This window comes from Nuphar pumila, chromosome 13, assembly GCF_984573655.1.
Source record: "Nuphar pumila chromosome 13, dmNupPumi1.hap1.1, whole genome shotgun sequence".
Lineage (NCBI taxonomy): Eukaryota > Viridiplantae > Streptophyta > Magnoliopsida > Nymphaeales > Nymphaeaceae > Nuphar > Nuphar pumila.
Window position 1 is genome coordinate 8,539,792 of NC_143261.1, and position 21,475 is coordinate 8,561,266.

Below are 21,475 nucleotides of genomic sequence, written 5' to 3' on the forward strand. Positions count from 1 at the left end.
TAAGAATGCCATAATTAACAAAAATATAAAAAAATATTAACAAATAACAACATAATTGCAAAATTACCAAGACTTTTTAATTTTCTTGTTGTAACAACTGCCTCTCTACCAAACAACCCCTTTGCATTTTTAAACACATCAATTTGTGTTGTAATTTTCAACCGAACATTTGCATCATAAACCAATTTTTTGTCACTCATAACTTCTCCATCCGGGTTGAAGTTGTCAGCATAATGAAAATGTGGATTTAAATAATATGCAGTTGCATGCAAAGTCTTATGAGTCCCATCGTCTATCAATGATATCCCAAATAGGTTTATATTTTCTTTCAAGCTTGTCAAAGTTTGAAGCAATTTTCTCCTTTGCTCTATCCATTGCCTCGTACAAAAATCCCATTGCAGGTTCATCTGCATCAACTAATTGCAACACTTTCACGAGAGACAATATAACTTTAATTGCATATGATATGGCAACTCAAAACTTATGATCATTAAGAACAATATAAGAAATGTTCTTAGCATCAAATTTTTTATAGTAATTAGATAATGTAAAATTTGAAGATACGAACATCGACTTCAACTCTTTCTTATAACATCCAATACTATGAAGCGTAAGATATGTTATAGAAAAACGAGTGACGGCTGAACGTAGAAGTTTTTTCTTCTTTGTAAACTTTCTCATTAAATTTAATACCCATGCATGACTATAAATATATCTTATAAATTTTTTTGCTTTTTTCACTGTATATTTAAAAATTGATATCTTTTCAATATCTTATAACATAAGATTCAAGAAATGCGCCGCACATGGTGTCTAAAAACATGTTTTTTTTGCTGTTAACATATTTTCAGCTGCCACATAATTTGGTACATTATCTATAATGAATTTTACCACATTACTTTCACCAACTTTTTTAACAACTTCAAACAATTTACACAAATTTGCACCAGTTTTTTTTATGTCGCTGATGTCAACGAACTTCAAAAATACTGTCCCAGATGAGCTGTTCACAATAAAATTAATTAAGTTTTTTTCTTTTCCATCTGTCCAACCATCTGCCATAATGTTGCAACCAAACTTTGGCCATTTCTTTTTGAACTCTTAAAGTTTCGTGAGTACAATCTCCCTCATCATTCAAAATCCACGTTTTGATCTCGTGATAAGAAAGCGGTTTAAACCCTCGCCCATAATTTGCAATAGCTTCTACCATTGCACCAAAATATTGATTGTTGCAAAGATTAAATGATAAGGCATTTGAATAAAAAAATCTATCAATGGCACGACGTACATTTTTTCTTTCATTCCTTTTGAAAGCAGTGTTTATTGTGGTTTGCTGTGTTTCTTTGTTCACAAAGAGGTCCATAAGACCACCTGTGCTTGTTTTTGCATCAATACATGATCCACTGGTTCCTTTGTTCACATTATCGCCTGTTGATGATCCAAAATAAACACTCCTCCCGATATCCAACTTGTTTTATTCTTACTCTTGTTTCTTTTGCTTCTGATCCCTTAGATGATTATGAAAAAATCTTTTTCAGGTGAAACCGCTTCGCACATGCTTACACCATATTTTGTGTCAGCTAAGTGATGCTTTAACCTATAGATGCCTTTTGTAGTCTGTTCAAATTACATGTCCTACGAGTTTGAGATCTTTAGTGGGATTTGAAACTTTAGCTCCATGATCCCATCCTACATCTTTTCCCATTGTTCAACTGCAAAAATGCATATAAGAAAATATATATTAACACAAAAAATTGGATTCATATTCAATAAGAATCAACGTATACAACTTGAAAACTAATTAAATATATTTTGTCATAGCAAAGAAGAAATTAGTCATTTCTGACACATTTATTTTTCATCCACGTTCTCTAGTGTTCATGCGCAGACACATGCATTCATATATTAATTCAGAATCACTACAATTATCCGTTGACCATACTAAGCCGCCCACAGGGAAAAAAATGCACTTCCATGCCAACCTTGATGTTTAATTAGTTGTCACATGCTAGAAATTGACTGAGGATATACATTGATGACAAGAATCAGTGATGCCCCATATGATCAATAATGGTATATACTGTTTTATTAGCATGGATTTGGTTGCTAAAGTTATAGATTGGTTATGATGTGCTTAGCATAGTTTATTTACTCTTTTAACAAGCTTAATCATCATAGATAGGTTGTAAGACTGTAAGAAGATAAAGGTGCAAATTTGACCCTACTCATCATGTCGTAGTCAACTTTACCACATGAAAAATAAGCACAGAATGCACATAATAAACATGATCCAAGGATTGGTTTTTTGGCCTTTGAGTTTGGATCTATAGAAAACATATAATGTACTGCTAGAATGAGTCAAATAACGTGTCGTTCTGCATCTGGTTACATGCATTCTAAATCAATAGACAGAGAAAAGAAAGCATAGTTCAATGGCACATATATAGAGCAGCACATGTAGGTGCAAATGTTGGTTTGTTACCACTAACTAGCTAGCTAGCAACTAATGCTGTTGACCCGAGTCATGATGCAGGTGGGGAACCCAGAAACAGATTCATACTTCGACTCAAAGGGGCTGGTAGAATATGCATGGAGTCATGCAGTCATACCAGATAACATGTATCTCCTCATATCTTACGTCTGTGATTTCAAGTTTCTCAACTGGACAAATGAATGTGAAGCTGCGATCACACCCCTCTTCCAACTCTATAAAGAGATTGACATATACAATGTCTATGCACACAAAGATGGGGAAAAACAGATACAGGGGTGAGAAAAAAACAAAAATGAAAAAAGAGAGGGGCGACTGTATCACGAGAGAGAGAGAGAGAGAGAGAGAGAGAGAGAATGTTGTATCACGTGAGAGAGGAGAGGAGAGAAGAGATAAGAAGAAGAGGAGAACAAGAGAAAAAAAACCCGTACCTGTTTTGGGTCTCCACCACAAGAGAGAATGTTGTGCCATGAGGGAGAGAAGGTTGTGAGAAAAAAACAAAGATAGGGTGAGAAAAAAACTAAAAGCAAAACATAAGAGGGTCGGTAAGGCTTTGTTTAAGCCCTAATTTTTGGTTGAATGAGGGTTTTGACCCTCATTTGACCAAATAAATCGAGGCGTGTATGCCTCATTCTGAGGCGCGCTTTGCCTCGAGGCGTGCGCCTCAAGGCCTATGAGCCGCACGCCTCATAGGTTTTGCGCTTTACACATGCGCCTCAAGGCATGAAGCCCCTCGCCTTGAGGTGAGGCACACTTTTTGTGCCTTGAGGTGCGTTTTTAATAACACTGCTTTCGCTTCAATCTCTGATTATGCTGCACAAAAACCAAATCTTTCAACTTCTTATGTAAAAGTCTTTTTTTTTTCTTGATATGAATCTAAAAAAAAAATATAAAGTTAAAATATATACAATCTGACAAATATTATTTAGTAATTAGTAGTAATTTATAATTTATCGCTTCAAAAGTACTCCAATTACGTTCGCAACTGGATGCACTGTATGTGAGGCCTAAGACTTGAACAACAAAGGTATGGAGCTGGGGACAACCAATGACAAAAGAAATCTCCACTAAAAAAACAAATTAGATATAATTAAAGTAGAGTTATATGAAATTTAATCATCTTACCTGGCGTTTGCACTTTCCTCTTCTTCTTTGCTAACTCCATCCCGAAAACCCCACTAGCAGTTCTATATCTTATGAGTTGGTCTACTAGTGCATCTCTATCGGCTTCGCTTCGAGCAAGACGGTTGATGCAATCATATGTGCCATTCTTTATCTCATTAGACTCAATATTTTCATACTCATAATATATGGTTGGATTTAAATATAATCTTGCTACATGCAAAGGTTTGTGCAATTGATTGCTCCATCTTTTATCGATTATCTCCCAAAGCAGGCCATGTCTTTGTTCATTATCCCACAAATTTACCTATTAAGTAAAATATTTGAAAATAATCATTATAAGCTAAGTTAAAATTTTAAAACAAAATTTACAATTAGTAGAATACAAAAAATTTAACTTATATCTTGACATGTTCTTTTGCACGGTCTATTTTCTCGTAGTTGTAACCCATAGCAGGCTTTTCATCACTATCAACCAATCAAAGCACTTCAATTAAAAGGGCCATTGTTTTAAGAATACAACTTACTCCCTTTTAAAATTTTGTAACTCAAAATCAGAGTTGCCAATCGGGGAAGCAAGAGCAGAAAACAATTCAGGAAGCAGAAAGCGAGAAGCGAGAAGTGAGGCACTTTCAAAATTTTAGGAAGTGGGAAGCGCAGGACGACTTAAAAGCGAACCAGGAATCGTCTCGGAAGCGACCTAGAAAGCGAAACAAAAGCGACCTAGGAAGCGAAGGAGAAGTGAGGGGAAAGCGAAAAAAGAGAAAAAAGAAATAAAAATAAAAATAAAAACACAAAAAAATGAAAAAAGAAGGGGAAGATAGCTTCCCCTAAATTGGGAAGCGCGCTTCCCAATTTTTTTGGCGCTTCTCAGCATGTTTCGGAAGCACTACGTTTCGCGCTTTCGAAACGCTCTTCGACGCTTCCCCATTGCTTATGGTGCTTCCGGCAACCCTGCTCAAAATCATGCTTTCACATATCTTGCCAATTGATGTTTTTAAGAAACTACTTTTTGCCCAATCATCTCCAATAAGCAGAACCTTAAGCCTTTTTTGCAATTATATATGCTTTCTAGAGTAAAAAATCTAATAGCAAATCTCATCACTGCAGGCCTATGTAAGTCCCTCTGTGTGTGCTCTCATCATACTCAATACTTGAGTATGTTTGTATATGAATACCACCAATTGCTTTGTTTTTCCAAAAATGTTCTTCAACTCTTTCAATTCTCCTATATCTTCCAACATCATATATATACAATGCGCAGCACAAGGAGTCCAAAATAAATGTTTTCTCTTATCCATCATCAATTTAACCACTTTGATGTAGTTGAAAGCATTATCAGTAACAACTTGAACCACATTCTCCTCCCAAACATTTTCAATAATATCATTCAACAATGCGAAAAGCAAATTTGCATCTTTTACTTTATCAGATGGCCTATAGCTTCAATAATATTGTAAAATGGAGGCAACTTCGCTGTATTAAAATGTATTCCACCGTCATAAAACCACCTACTAATGTACTCACACATTGTTTCTCCTTCTTCCTTTTTGAAGAGATTCTCTAATGTGGTTTGTTTATTTCCTTGCCTTCTTTTCTCTGGATCATTTCGAAAGTACAGATTCATAGGCCCTTTTGCCTGTTGTGGTGTCAAACCAAATGTACTACTCGGCTGCCCCTCCATCTGCGAAACTGCAACATGTCCTTCGCTAGAATCGGAAGCTGAGAACATACTTTCACTTATTTCATATATATTAACTGTCTCTCTTATTTTTTTCATCTCTTCTTCTTCGATTCCTCTATATACTTAGAAAGTACTTGTTTGATTTCTGCAGTTGTTTTATTACAAACAGTGTTATAAAAAACGCGCCTTGAGGTGCAAAAGGCGCACCTCACCTTGAGGCGAGGCCCTCTGCACCTCAAGGTACCAGCCTGAGGCATGAGGCGCAAAAAAAAAAGGAAGAAGAAAGAAGAAGAATTTTAACTTTTATAGGTTAATCTTATATTTTTTAGTATTTATTTGAGATTTTCTATTGCTTATTTTGGTTGTTGCTTTATAGGACATTATATTTTTCAATTATATAATTAGTTTTCCAGTTATGTAATCAGTTTCGAAGAATAAGAAGAAGAATAATCTTTAGTTACTTTTATATGTTATATTTATTAGTTTCTTTATTTATTTACTTTTTATATGTTAATCTCATATATTTTAACTTTTATAGGTTAATCTCATATTTTTAGTACGTATTTGAGATTTTCTATTGCTTATTGATTGTTGCTTTATATGACATTATATATTTCAATTATATAATTAGTTTTCCAGTTATGTAATCAGTTTCTTAGTTACTTTTATATGTTAATCTCATATTTTTTAGTACTTATTTGAGATTTTCTATTTCTTATTGGTTGTTACTTCATCGATAAAGCATTTCTTTATTTATTTGCATTTTTAGATATTTTTTTTATAATTTTTTTTAAGTTTAAAAAAAATTTTGAGGCTTATGCTTTACGCCTCGAGGCTTACGTCTCACATCAGTTTTTGGTGGAGCGCCTCACTACACCTCAACGATTTTGACAACACTGATTACAAGCCTTCGTGTTTCTTTCAATCCCAAGTAGATGCTGCTTTGTTCTGGGTATGCCTCATTTATAAATTGATCTACATTTAAGGCATGTCACATAATTCAGATCTTGTTTATCCTTAATATATGCTCACTCCCACGCTGGATCACCTAATTTCTGCTTGAAGTTCTACATATCTTCCAAATTTCGAAATGTGGAACTTGGAGTGGACTCGCTAGCACTTGCGGAAAAATCCCCTTCCATTGTTGTTCTAAAAAATGATAAGAATCTAAAAAAAAAAAAAATATGTAAATTCACTAAATTAAAAGGAGTAAGCAACAAATAACATAAGCTCATATATTAATATATATCGTATATGTGAAAAATAAATACATAAACTATACAGTATATACGTATACATAAATACATACACTTATAATATGTTAATATATACAAAATTACAAATACATAAACTATACATAAATCATAAATAGTTAAACACTAAACAGTCAACAAAAAATATAACTCAAAAAAACAGTGAAATAAAGCACACTAAACAGTAAACGGTAAACAGTAGGGGTGGAATTGGGCTGGCCCAGTTCTTAACGGGCTCAGTTTTGAAGAGAAGCCCATGGCCCTACCCATTGGCCCGTTGGGCTAATGTGAAGCAGGCCGGGTCCGACCCGGCCTGACCCAATCTTAAAATGCGTAAATGCTAGACTGAAATTATGGGTTATTGAGAGAATAGTAAGTTTTCATGCAACTAATTCCTAATTTGTGCAACTAATTAGGTAAATAGTAATAATTAACAAATAGCAAGTTTCCATTGCAACTAATTAGGCAAATAATAATAGTTATCAAAGTTACTATGTAATTGCTAATTTTGAAAATTTTTATATTATTAAAAAAAATAATAAATAACTCAGGCCCATCGAGCCGGCCCGAGCTCGGCCCACGTATATAATGGGCTGGGTTTCAGCCTGGTACCTAACGGGCCCGGGCCTAAAATCATGGCCCAAACCCGTCCCATGGCGGGCCAGGTCGGCTTGGTCCATCGGGCTGCCGAGCCGGTTGCCCACCCCTACTAAACAGTAAACAGTAAATGCAAATAATATAATTTTTTATAAACAATAAATGTATAATATGTTTATGATCAACAAAATATGAATTCACAGAATGTTCAATTAGTGTGTGTCAGTATAATAAACAAAATATGAATTCACAGAAACAAATATAATACTAATTCAGCATTTCACAGAAAATATAATACTAAATCAGTATATACATAAAAATTCAGCATTTCACTGAAAAAATTACAGAAGCATAGTAACACACACATATAAAACTGTAAGTGTGCATGTGTGTGTGGGTGAGAGCTCATTTATGGATAATTTTCAAATCAAAGAGTGTGTGTATGTGATAGTAAGTAAGTGTTCATGTGTGTGTGGGTGTGCCCATGTGCATGCTTGTGACCGACCTTTCTAGTCTATGATTAAAGAAACATGACAATAGGATACGTAGGTGCTTCAAATAACTAGAGTTTGATGACTGCAAGAAAAGTAGTCTGATTAAGATAGCAATAGCCCTTTCAATGATATCCCAATAAAGAAGATAAACTAATTCCATTAGATATAGCACACTGACACAGGTGTATCATGATCATGAAAATGTGAAACAGATTCTAAAAAGTGTCTAGACTCTAGAGACAGACTTCATATCACGACCACCACCATCAAGAGCAAAATCAAAGCTCCAATAAACTGCTACACAACCCCATGAAAAAGAAGCCGACCAACATGCAATTATAGCAAGAATCAACCAAAAATAAAACAGCAATGAATCATAGAATCAGTCCAGCAAAGCAAAACACATGAGAGAGTGAACTCAACACGGCAGCATGCACACTCATACCCTCTTTAGCACACAAACACACACAGAAACCAACAACCAACAACAAAAAAGGAAAGAAATCTGGAATCCCACTGATGATCGCCTAAGAATTTACTAAATGAGAGAGAGAAAGGGTGTACCTTGGTTGGGTCCTATGTCACATGGGTGCGGGTGCGGGGGTGCGACACTTTCAAAAACCTTGGGTGAGGGGGTGCGGCAGGGGCAAAAATGTAAATATATATATATATATATATATATATAATTTTGAAGTTTTAACAGTTAACATTGTCATAATATCATTCATCATGCATGCAATATGAATGCTTTGAACCTCACCGAGGATATGGCATTGGATATAAATGATTGGAGGAGAAGGATTCATGTGGAAGACCCAGAATGATTTTCTTTTTTGGTTCATATCGCCGACCCCAATTGTTTTGGGATGAAGGCGTAGTTGTTGTATGCATACAATATATCAACCTAAATATCAATCAAATAAAGCAATTACATAAATCAACCTAAATATCAATCAAATAAGTAAAACAGAAAAGAACTAAATTACATTCCAAAGTATATCCTGATGAAGTAATCGATCTTAATAATTTTCTTCTTCATCATCAAATGCATCATTAGAAGGAATACTGGGCTCAGCTAAATCCATGTTTGTTATGTTGAAATCATGCTCTCCCTCGAAGTCACACTCTTCTGGGTTTACATCCCAAAATTTGGATGTTCCTTGTCTGCGTTACAAACCCAATTGAAAATGTTAAATACAACACAAGTATATTTAAATGAAAAACTAAGAAATAATCAAATAACTAAGAGAGCAAATTAATACCTGTATTCATCATTGGTTCGCGAAATTAATCGAAGGTTTGAATGAACATATACTAAATCCTCTGCACGCTTGCTGGTGAATTTGTTTATCTTCATGTTGTGGATTTGAGAATATGTGCTCTAATTTCTTTCACAACAAGATGAACTAGCAGGCTGCGATAACAATCTTAATGCAAGACGTTGGAGAAGAGGTGTTTCTGATCCAAATGTTGATCACCATGTGATAGGATCTATATTATCTTCTCTCGCGAATAATACCGGTCCATATAATCTCGAAGATGAAAATTTTTTAAACTCTTGTGTGACTTGATGTAGAAGATATGCTTATGGAAAAAGTCTTGTCATACACATATTTCTATGTCTTGATAGCTCTGGGTCTAAATTTGGAGGGACACGACCAATACCACCAGCCCGCCACTTATTTTCCTAATATTTTGGATCAAGAGAATGTGCCATACAATGCAAATGAGTGTTTCTCTTATCCCATCTTCTGACTAAAATTGAATGAATATGATTAAAAAATTCTGAATCATCCAATGCATGATTTTTTTCTTCATGCTTGAAAACTATAGCTTGTATTTTTTCAATCATATTATCCCACATTTCATAAACTCTGTGAAACATGGGCTCATTCTTATCAACTTCTCTTAATATTTTTCAAATAGGTTGCGTAAATTGAATGAAGTATGCTACTCTGTCCCAAAACTCATCATCAAGAATGAATTTTTTAATTTCTTGAGCCTTGATATCATCATCAACACGATAGAATGTCCAATTTTCATCAGTTACCATGTTAATCAAAATATTCTTCACTCTTATAATCCTCTTCACCATCACAATGATGGACGCAAAACATGTTTCAACGACCTTCAACAATTTCAAATCAGAATGCCTATTAAATATAGCATGAGCACGATGGTGGTTAACAACAAAATTCCTAATGCTTTTGACATTTCTAAATCTTCAATCCATGAACATAAAGCATATGCTTGTAAATTTTCTTCTTCTTTGGGGTTGCAGATGCTCTTTAGGGTTAGATTTAAGCTGTGTGCTACATAGGGAGTTCAAAAAATATGAGAGTACTCACTCTCCAAACTCAACGCTGCACTTTTACAAACTGGAGCATTGTCTGTAATGATTTGTATCACTTTCTGATCACCCACTTCTTTTATGACTTCTATAAACAATCCCTTCAAATACTCTGCATTTTTATATTCCCCAGATGTATCAACTGCTTTCAAGAATATTGGGCCACTAAGCGAACAAACAATGAAATTGATCAGTGGACGCCGTTGAATATCTCTCCATCCATCAGACACAATAAAAACTCTATTTTGCTCTCATGAATATTTTTTAATCTCCAACAACCTTTCCATATTTGCCCTCTCTTCTACAAGAAGTGTGGTTCGTATTTTTTCTGAACTTGGAGGCACATAATCACTCAAATTACAATTTACCAAGAATGTTACTAAATCCTTCCAATAAGGATTTCTAGTCGCATTAAATGAGAGTGAACTAGAATAAAAATACCTCCCAACTTTTCTATCCAATTCTTCTCTTCCATATGTATTGAATGCTGCTTGTATCGTTCATCTATCTCCTATATTGACTTTTTTTTTTCAGCGTCTTCTTGGTGGCTTGCAAATGACATACTAACTGCACAAGAATCAGCCATTGCCTTTCTCTTCTCATACTCTTCTTGTATTTTCTTGTATTGTCTTCACATTGCCTTATCAACTTTTCTGCATCCTGAAATGCCATGTCTTGGTATCTTCAGCAAATGAGCCTTCACTCTTGTATAAGACCCAACAAAATCTCTTTCACAGATCTTGCATCGAAATCTCTTGTTTCCACCACCTCCTTCTCCAGTTTTTGCAAGTTTATTTACATGTATCCATAGTGGCCCCACATAATCAATCCCACTACAACTATCAGCAAAACTAGCAGCAGAACTCACATGTTGGGATGAGGATGACGCAAGTCCTTTCCCTTTATCCATCATTTTTATCCTGAAAACACAAAAAAAAATACATTCAAAATTTCAAATCAATTATACAGACATTATCTTGATATAATATATATATATATATATATATATATATATATATATATATATATATATATATATAAAATCAAGAGTAAGGGGAGGGGGGATCTGCCCCTCCCCGGCCAAAAATAGGGAGGGACTCAGCCCCTCCCCTGAAATAAGAGGGAGTAGGGGCGGGGGCTCGACCCCCTCCCCTGCTGAAAACAGAGGGAGTAGGGGGGGCTCTGTTAAAATGTATACTCAAAAACATTATTGTAAGTATAAATATATATACTTATATACATAGAGATACGTATACATATATTATATGTATACGTATCTCTATATATAAGTATATATATTTATATATTTTTCTCTTTTACCCAAAAAGGGTATTCCTGTCATTTCACATTTTGCGCATATTCCATTTGGAATATGCTGTATTTCTTTTTTTTTTTTTTTAATTCTTTCTTTAATTTTATTTTTTCTTTTTATTTTATAAAAGGTGCATTGTAAAATAGGGGTGTTGTATAAATAGGGGTGTTTCCCCTTGTTGTAAAATAAGCTTGAGAGTCTAAAGCATTTGCCACCCCTTTGCTCTTGTATAAATAGGGGTGTTCCCCCTTGTTGTAAAATAAGCTTGAGAGTCTCAAGCATTTGCTATTTTATGAAATACATGCCTTAGTGCATGTTTGCTATATTTATCATTTTGCGTATTTTGTTCGTGTTGTGAGAGTGCCTTCGTGCAAGGTATTTGTGCTTGTATGCGTATTGTCTCTTTGTAGACATTTTCACATGGTATCAGAGCCAGGTTGGTGATTGAGGATCGTGGGATTCTCCTCTTTTCGAGTACCTCAAAAACCGTGCCTTCAGATCTTTAGAGGTTGAAGTGGTGGATCTTGCTTCTCAAATATTTTAAAAGGATCTTGTGCAAGCTAGAAATTGAAACATTGTGTTGGTACGCCCTTTTTCTCCTTTTCTTTACTCCTTAATGGGTGAGAAAGAGTCTCACTTTGCTCTTGGCTTCAAGTTAAATGGGTCCAACTATCATATTTGGGCCGGGAACATGGAGACTCACATAAAAGGTAAAGGATTATGGGGTTATGTGCAAGGCACAATTCCGGAACCGGAACCCAAAATAACCGTGATAGACGGAAGTGAAATCAAGATTCTTGAGGGAGAGGAAAGGATCAAAGCTCTTGAAGAATACTCCAAGAAGCACGACGAATGGGAAATGAAGAACTTCAAGATTCTTTCTTGGTTCTTCGCATCCGTTGAAACAAAGATTAATGCCAACATTGTCAAGTTCAAAAGAGCATCAGAAGCTTGGCATTATCTCGAGAAAATGTATACATCAAGAGATCTATCCCATAAGTATTACCTTCAAAAGAAGGCCCTCTCCCTTACTCAAGGTGAAATGTCTATTAGGGAATATTTTGCCGACCTTTCCTCCATTTGGGATGAGCTTTCCATGCTTGAACCAAAATGGAGTGGAGAGACAATTGAACTCCGCCACAAGCAACTTGAAGAAGATCGATTCTTCAATTTTTTGAATGGGTTAAGACCGGAATTTGAGCAAATAAGGTCATCACTTCTATCCTCGTTTACTCCTCCCTCTCTTGAAGATGTTCTCACTAAATTAAGTGGTGAGGAGACTCGTATGAGTTTATGTAAACAAGGATCAAATGTTCTTGCGGTTCCTTGTAATTATGAAGAAAACAATGAGGTCAATGCCGTATCAAGACCCGGAAATAATGTAAAGACCTATCGTCCTCCTCATTTCAAATCACAAAATCAAGGTGGTGATGGTGGACAAAGAGGAAAGAGAGACTATAACAAGATTATTTGTCACTTTTGTAAAGAACCGGGGCATATCAAGCCCATATGTCCCAAATGGAAGAAGCTTCTCGCCATGGCTATCACCGGTGTACCACAAAAGGAAGAGGCATCATCAAGTGGGTCACTCTCTTTAAATCAAATAGTGGAAGCCTTTCAATCTCTCCTCAAGGGAGCTACCTCCGGTGCTGCCGTGTCTACTTCTTCCTTTCCAAGTAAAGTCTCTTGGCTTTTGAACTCAGGTGCATCTTTTCATATGTCCCCAAACATGTTTTCGCTTTCCGATTATTCAAAAAATGGTTCTCCATCCTTTGTTTCCACTGCGGATGAAACCTTTCTTGAAATTAAAGGAATAGGTAATTTTGAAACTCAAGATTTTTTTATTCCAAAAATTAGATTTATACCTAAACTAAACTTAAACCTTCTCTCTGTTTCTCAACTCTAGGACCATGGTTGCGATATTAAATTTTCGTGTGATAAATGTTTAATACAGGATCGTCGGTCCGGGAAATTGATTCGGGAAGGCTTTAGAAAAGGAGACTTACACTATATGGAATCTCTTCAAGTTCCAAAATCTTTTTGTAATGTTGCTCGAAATAAAGATATAAATATGTGGCACAAAAGACTTGGTCATCCTAATATCACCAAGTTATCTTATTTACATTTTGCGAAGGACCTATGTAAAAGTTCATTTTCTTGTAATGATTGTATTCTCGGAAAAATGCAAAGTTTACCTTTTGAGCAAAGAACTATGTTTTCATCTAAACCTTCGAAATTGTTCATTCCGATGTTTGGGGACCCGCACCTGTTGTTTCAAAAGGCGACTTTTCTTATTATGTCATTTTTGTGGATGATTTCTCCAGATATTCATGGATCTATTTTCTTAAGTTCAAACATGAAGTTTTTACGTGTTTTAAAACCTTCCATTCAATGATCAAGAATCAATTCAACAGTAATATAAAGATTTTTAGAAGTGATTCTGGAGGAGAATATCTCTCCAACCAATTTAAAGTATATCTTGAGGATCAGAGAATTATTCACCAAAGGTCTTGTCCTAAAACCCCTCAAGAGAATGGATTGGCCGAAAGAAAACATAGGCACATCATTGAGACCACTAGAACCCTTCTTATTTCCCAAAACATTCCTAAAAATTTTTGGGCTGAAGCAACTCTTGCTTCTGTTTATCTGATAAATCGCTTACCATCTAGGATATTAGGGAAAATTTCCCCTTTTGAGATTTTATATAAGCTTGAACCTGATTATAATAGGTTACGAGTTTTTGGGTGTAAGTGTTTTATACTTACGGATAAAAATGACAAGCTCTCTCCCAAAGCTATTCCCTGCGCCTTTCTTGGATATTCCGAAACTCAAAAAGGGTTTCGTTGTTATGATCTTCGAGATGATAAGTTATATGTCTCTAGAAATGTAACTTTTTTAGAAAATGAAAGTGGATTTGAAAAAAATGTTTCTCAACAAGAAAATTTTGATTACTCCTTCCTTTTTGACTTATTGTCTAGTAATGATGATATATCTAGTGATGATGATGTATCATCAAACCATGATGAGGAAATTGATGGTGATGTTGAAGAACATAACCCACTCAATGAACAAGAAAACAGAATTTCAAGTGATCCAATAACCTACTCACGTAGAAACCAAGACACCTTTAGAAGTGCTATTGATCAATATAGTGAGCTTGTTCCTGCTCTCGATCACCGAAGATCTGAGAGGAATAGGAGACCTCCAACTCGTTTTGTCTCTTTTGATTCCTTTTCACTCCGATATAGGGCTTGTCTTAGTGCCATTCATTCTTATTTTGAACCAAGAAATTTTGAAGAAGCTAAAAAATGTATAGAATGGCAAGAAGCTATGCGAAATGAACTTAATGCTCTTAAAAGAGCTGAAACTTGGGATTTCCAAACTCTACCCATAGGAAAGAAAACTATAGGTTGTCGATGGGTTTTTAAGGTTAAGACTAAGAGCGCCGGATCTTTGGAAAGGTATAAAGCTCGCTTAGTCGCAAAAGGATATGGGCAAGAATATGAAATTGATTATGAAAAAACCTTTGCTCCTATAGCTCGAATGGTTACAGTTAGATGTCTTATTACTATTGCATCTATTAAAAATTGGAACATTTTTCAAATGGATGTGAAAAATGCTTTTTTAAATGGTGATCTTAACGAAGAAGTGTACATGGATGCCCCACCAGGCATGAAGATTCCTAAAGACAAAGTTCTTCGCCTTCGCAAGGCCCTCTATGGCTTGAAACAGGCCCCCAAAGCTTGGTATGACAGGTTTACAAGTGTAATGATGGAAAATGGTTTTTTCTCATGTTATACTGATACTGCTCTATTTACTAGAAAATCTAATGCAGGAATTGTGATTATATTACTCTATGTTGATGACATGCTAATTACAGGTGATGATGTTCAAGGAGTCAAGGGTATTAAGTCCGTCTTGACTTCAAAATTTGAGATGTCAGACTTGGGTTTTCTGACATATTTTCTTGGAATTGAGGTTGCCTATTCGCAACGTGGTTATTTTCTATCTCAGTTTAAACTTGCTTGTGAGATTATTGACAAATCAGGAATTTCTGATGACAAAGTATGCGAGACTCCTGAAGTCGTGGGATAAAAAATGAAGATTGACGACGGAGTTCCTCTAACTGATCCTACTCCTTACAGGCAGTTGGTAGGTTCTTTAATGTACCTTAGCATTACTCGACCTGTTTTGTCTCATGCTATACACATCGCCAGCCAGTTTCAGCACGCTCCTACAACCGTTCATATGAGTGTTGTCCTTCGCATCATCAGATATCTGAAGGGAACAATGAACAAGGGAGTATTTCTATCCTCTTCCTCTGAATTAAAATTACTTGCTTATACTGACTCAGATTGGGGAGGTGACCCTAGTAACCGTCACTCCACCACTGGCTTTTGTGTTTTCTTAGGTGAGTCTTTGATCTCATGGCGATGTAAAAAGCAACAGAAGGTCTCTCTGTCATCCACAGAAGCCAAATACAGAGCCATGACATCCACTACCATGGAAATTTTATGGATTCAACGCCTTTTGGAAGATATGGGAGTGCTTATCAGAGAGCCAACAAAGCTATGCTGTGACAATAAAAGTGCAATCTATATTGCCAAAAATCACACCTTTCACGAGCGAACAAAGCATATAGAGATGAACTGCCATTATGTTAGGGAAGAATACTTGAAGAAGGTCATTGATTTACCATACGTGACGTCTGAGTTTCAACTTGCGGACTTCTTCACAAAAGCTCTTTATTCGCCCAGATTTCATTTCCTTCTTGACAAACTTGCGGTTATCGCACCGTAAGTTTGAGGGGGGGTGTTAAAATGTATACTAAAAAACATTATTGTAAGTATAAATATATATACTTATATACATAGAGATACGTATACATATATTATATGTATACGTATCTCTATATATAAGTATATATATTTATATATTTTTCCCTTTTTCTCTTTTACCCAAAAAAGGTATTCATGTCATTTCACATTTTGTGCATATTCCATTTGGAATATGCTGTATTTATTTTTTATTTTTTTGTAATTCTTTCTTTAATTTTATTTTTTCTTTTTATTTTATAAAAGGTGCATTGGGGGTCCCCCCAGTAGAGTCGTTGGGGGCCCCCCAATGACTCCTTTGGGGAGCCCCCCTTTGCTCTTGTATAAATAGGGGTGTTTCCCCTTGTTGTAAAATAAGCTTGAGAGTCTCAAGCATTTGCTATTTTATGAAATACATGCCTTAGTGCATGTTTGCTACATTTATCCTTTTTGCGTATTTTGTTCAAGTGTTGTGAGAGTGCCTTCGTGCAAGGTATTTGTGTTTGTATGCGTATTGTCTCTTTGTAGACATTTTCACATGAACCCCTCCCTTGCCGACCCAACAAGAGAGCGAGAGGGGGGGGGGGGGGCTCGACCCCTCCCCTGCCGACCCAACAAGAGAGCGAGAGAGGGAGGGGGGGGGGGGGGGGCTCGGCCCCTCCCCTGCCGACCCAACAATAGAGCGAGAGGTGGGGGGGGGGGGCTCGACCCCTCCCCTGCCAACACAAGAAGAGAGCGAGAGGGAGCCAGAGGGTACGTACCTGCGACGAGGGAGAGAAGGAGCCTAGGAGGTGGCATCGGGAGGAGAGAGCTCGAGCTGAGCTGCGCGGGAGAGGAGAGATTAGGGCAATTTTTTTTGCCCTAATCCTCCTTTTCATCATTTTTTTAAACGTTCGAAACATGGACGAAAATAACCCTGGGTGCGTTGACCGCACCCAGGGTCGTGTTGACCGTACCCGGTGTCGCACGCGCACCCGCATCGCGTCGCGTCAACGCGGGTGTGGCACCTGCTTTGCCGAGTCCCTGTGACTTAGGTTGGGTCTATAATGGAATAACGCAAAAGTAAATAAATGTCCCTTATGGACTTACAAGAACACAAACAACCAAAAAGAACACCGTATCAAGCCACACTATCCACACAAGGGTCAAAACAAATGTTCTTGTATTGAATGAAATGCTCTAAAGGCATTAAAATATTCATGGGCTTGAAGCCCTATTTATAAGACATAAGAGGCAAAGGGAGCAGGGTTGCTCCCAACGGTCACATTTGGAGCAGCTCCAACAGCTAGTTGGAGTTGCCCAATCACATCACATCATTACATAAAACAAAGAATAAAAAGAAATAAAGATACATGGTGGTTGATGCCTATTATAATGTAAACTGACCAAAATGCCCTTGATGGGTATTCTGGTTTTTATATATATACATACAAGTATATATATTAGAGGGCTAATCTTAACACCCCCCCTCAAACTCACGGTGTAACAACCGAGAGTTTGACAAGTAGGAAGTGAAACCTAGGTGACGGGAGCGCTTTAATGAAGAAATCTGCTAGTTGATACTCAGATGGAACATAAGGCAACATGATGGTCTTCAGAAATTCTTCAAGAACGTAGTAGCAATCCATTTCAATATGTTTGGTCCTTTCATGGAATGTATGATTGCTTGCAATGTATACTGCGTTCTTGTTGTCACAACATAATCTTGACGGTTCTATAATGTGAACTCCCAAATTCTACTGCGTTCTTGTTGTCACAACATAATCTTGACGGTTCTATAATCTGAACTCCCAAATTCTCCAATAAGTGTGTCAACCATACTATCTCAGACGTAGTGGTTGTCATGGCATATTACTCTGCTTCAGTGGAAGAGAGGGACACCTTCTGTTGCTTCGTACATCGTCATGAAATTAGAGAATCACCTACAAAAACACATGAACCTGTGGTTGAACGTCTATCATTGACATCCCCCCAGTCAGAATCAAAATATGCAATAACTTCTAACGAGGAAGATGATGAAATAAATAACCCATAATTAATAGAATTTTTAATATATCTAATAATTCTCGTTACAACACTCATATGTACTGTAGTGAGAGCATGCTAAAATTAACTAACAAAATAAATACAACAACAACAACAACAACAACAACTACGCCTTCATCCCAAAACAATTGGGGTCAGCGATATGAACCAAAAAAGAAATTCATTTTGGGTCTTCCACATGAATCCTTTTCCTCCAATCATTTCTATCCAACGCCATGTCCTCGGTGAGGTTCAAAGCATTCATATCCTTTCCTATCATCTCCATCCAAGTCTTCCTAGGCCTACCCCGACCTCTTTTAACTAATATATTTTCCCATTTCTCCAACCTTCTAACTGGAGCATCATTAGGCCTTCGCCGAATATGTCCAAACCACCGTAAACGATTCTCTCGCATCTTATTTTCAATGGGTGCAACACCTACCTTCTTACGTATCTCTTCGTTCCGAATCTTATCTTTTATTGTATTTCCACACATCCATCTAAGCATCCGCATCTCAGCTACACTCATTTTTTGAATATGATGTCTCTTGGCAGCCCAACATTCCGTACCATATAGTAAAGCGGGTCTAATAGTCGTCCTATAAAACTTTCCCTTCAACCGCAATGGCATTCTACGATCGCACAACACTCCAGTAGCACTTTTCCATTTCATCCACCCAACCTTTATCCTATGATTTACATCTCCATCAATTTCTCCATACTTTTGAATGATGGATCCCAAATATTTGAAATAATCATTCACCGGTATATCTTGCTCACCAAGCTTCACTACACTCCCATCACTACTTCGTTGCTTACTAAACCGACATTCCATATATTCAGTCTTACTCTTACTCAACTTAAAACCTCTAGCTTCCAATGTCTGTCTCCATAATTCTAACTTAGCATTAACCCCAGCTCTAGACTCATCAATCAAAACAATATCATCAGCAAACAACATACACCACGGTACATTTTCTTGAATTGATCTCGTAAGCTCATCCATCACTATCGCAAATAGGAAAGGGCTTAAAGCAGATCCTTGATGTAACCCAACCGTTATCGGAAAATTGGTTGTCACCCCTCCACAAGTGCGGACATTGGTTACTACTCCTTCATACATATCTTTAATTATACTAATGTACTTGAGAGAAACACCTTTCTTCATCATTGTCCACCAGAGAACGTCCCTAGGTACTCTATCGTATGCCTTCTCTAAATCAATAAAAACCATATGCAAATCTTTGTTCCTCTCTCTATATCTTTCAATAAGTTGTCTAAGAAGATGTATAGCTTCCATAGTTGATCTTCCAGGCATAAAACCAAATTGATTCTCCGATATCATGACAACCTTCCTCAACCTAGACTCAATCACCTTCTCCCAAAGTTTCATAGTATGACTCATGAGTTTTATACCACGATAGTTTGTGCAATCTTGTATATCACCCTTATTCTTATATAAAGGCACCAAAGTACTCTTCCTCCACTCATTAGGCATCTTATTTGTTCGCCAAATCAAGTTAAAAAGATTTGTCAACCATTCTAAACCTTTCTCTCCCAAGCATTTCCAAGCCTCGATAGGTATACCATCTGGGCCAACTGCCCTTCTTGATTTCATTTTCTTCAAAGCCTCTGCAATTTCTTTCTTTTGAATCTTGCGCATGAAGTCACGATTTATCTCATGAAAAGGAATGGAGAAGTCTCCAAGATCTTGAGCATGACTATCATTAAATAGCTTATCAAAATAATCTTTCCATCTCTCCTTAATCTCCTCATCTTTGACTAAAACCCTTTGCGTTTCATCTTTGATACATCTAACCATACCCAAATCCTTCGATTTCCTATCTCTCATCTTTGCAAGCCTATAAATATCCTTCTCGCCTTCTTTGGTATCCAACTTGTCATAAACCTCCTTATATACCTTAGCCCTCGCGTTTCGAACAACTTTTTTAGCTTCCTTCTTTGCTATCATATACTTCTCCAAATTCTCATTATCACGACTCTTACTTAGATTTCTATAACACTCTCTTTTAACTTTAATAGCTAATTTGACATCCTCATTCCACCATGATGTATCCTTACCTAGTGGTGCACCGCCTTTAGACTCACCCAATACCTCCTTAGCTACTTTTCTCATACCACCCGCTATCTTATTCCACATTGATTCTGAATCCTCCTCGAGACACCAATCAACTTCCTTAACTACCTGCTTTACAAACATTCCTTGTTTAGCTCCTTTCAGTGCCCACCACTTAATTCTAGGATCTATCCTATGTCTATCCCTTTTGCGGCATTGTCTAATTCTAAGATCTAAAATTAAGACTCTATGTTGTGTAGCTACACTTTCTCCCGGTATAACCTTACAATCGATGCAACAACCCCTATCTCTCTTTCTAAGTAGGAAAAAATCTATCTGACTCGTATTAACCCCACTTTTAAATGTTACTAGGTGAGACTCCCTCTTCCTAAACCAAGTGTTTGCTAAGATCATATCATAGGACAAACAAAAATCTAAAATCCTTTCTCCACTTTCATTTCTTTCTCCTATACCATAGCCTCCATGGATATTCTCAAATCCATCCCTACTAATGCCTACATGTCCATTAAGGTCACCGCCGATGAAAAGCTTTTCTCCATAAGATGTCTCTTGTACTACTCCATCTAAATCTTCCCAAAATTGATGCTTAATGGAATCATCTAAACCTACTTGAGGTGCATAAACACTAATAATATTAATAATATCCGTACCTAATACTAATTTAATAAGTAAAATTCTATCACCCTTCCTACGGACCTCCACTACATTATCTATAAACTGACGACTCATAACAATCCCTACTCCATTCCTATTCCTATTTATTCCTGTATACCAAATCTTATATCCCCAAGGTTCTATCACTTTAGCTTTCTCACCTACCCATTTGGTCTCTTGAAGACATAAAATATCAATCTTTCTCCTACACATAACATCTACTAACTCTACCAACTTACCAGTTAAAGACCCTATGTTCCAAGTGGCTAACCTAATTTTATGGTCTTGGACTAACTTCTTTACCCCCACCCGTCCAACAAAGTGAGGGAACCCTTGCCTATTTGACACCACACCCGGGCGCCGGTGTGACGCGTCGCTTCTGGGCGACGACCTAGCAACCCTTGCACATTTATCACTGCCTCCGGGCCTAGAGAGTACAGCGCGTCGCTCAGTAGGGAACGCCCCAACGAAATTCTCATATTGGTTCATTTTCATAGGATATGACAAAGTTTTTATGCTGGCTGCCACAGGCCTACCGCAACCCTCCTCCTTTATCCGGGCTTGGGACCGGCAGTGTATAA

General features: G+C 36.7%; 1 protein-coding gene across 2 annotated transcripts in view; it reads left to right on the plus strand.

Moving 5' to 3' along the window:
• LOC149817685 (V-type proton ATPase subunit a2-like) overlaps positions 1–21,475 on the plus strand; it is a 72,588-nt gene that overhangs the window by 36,928 nt on the left and 14,185 nt on the right. The window lies entirely within an intron of this gene.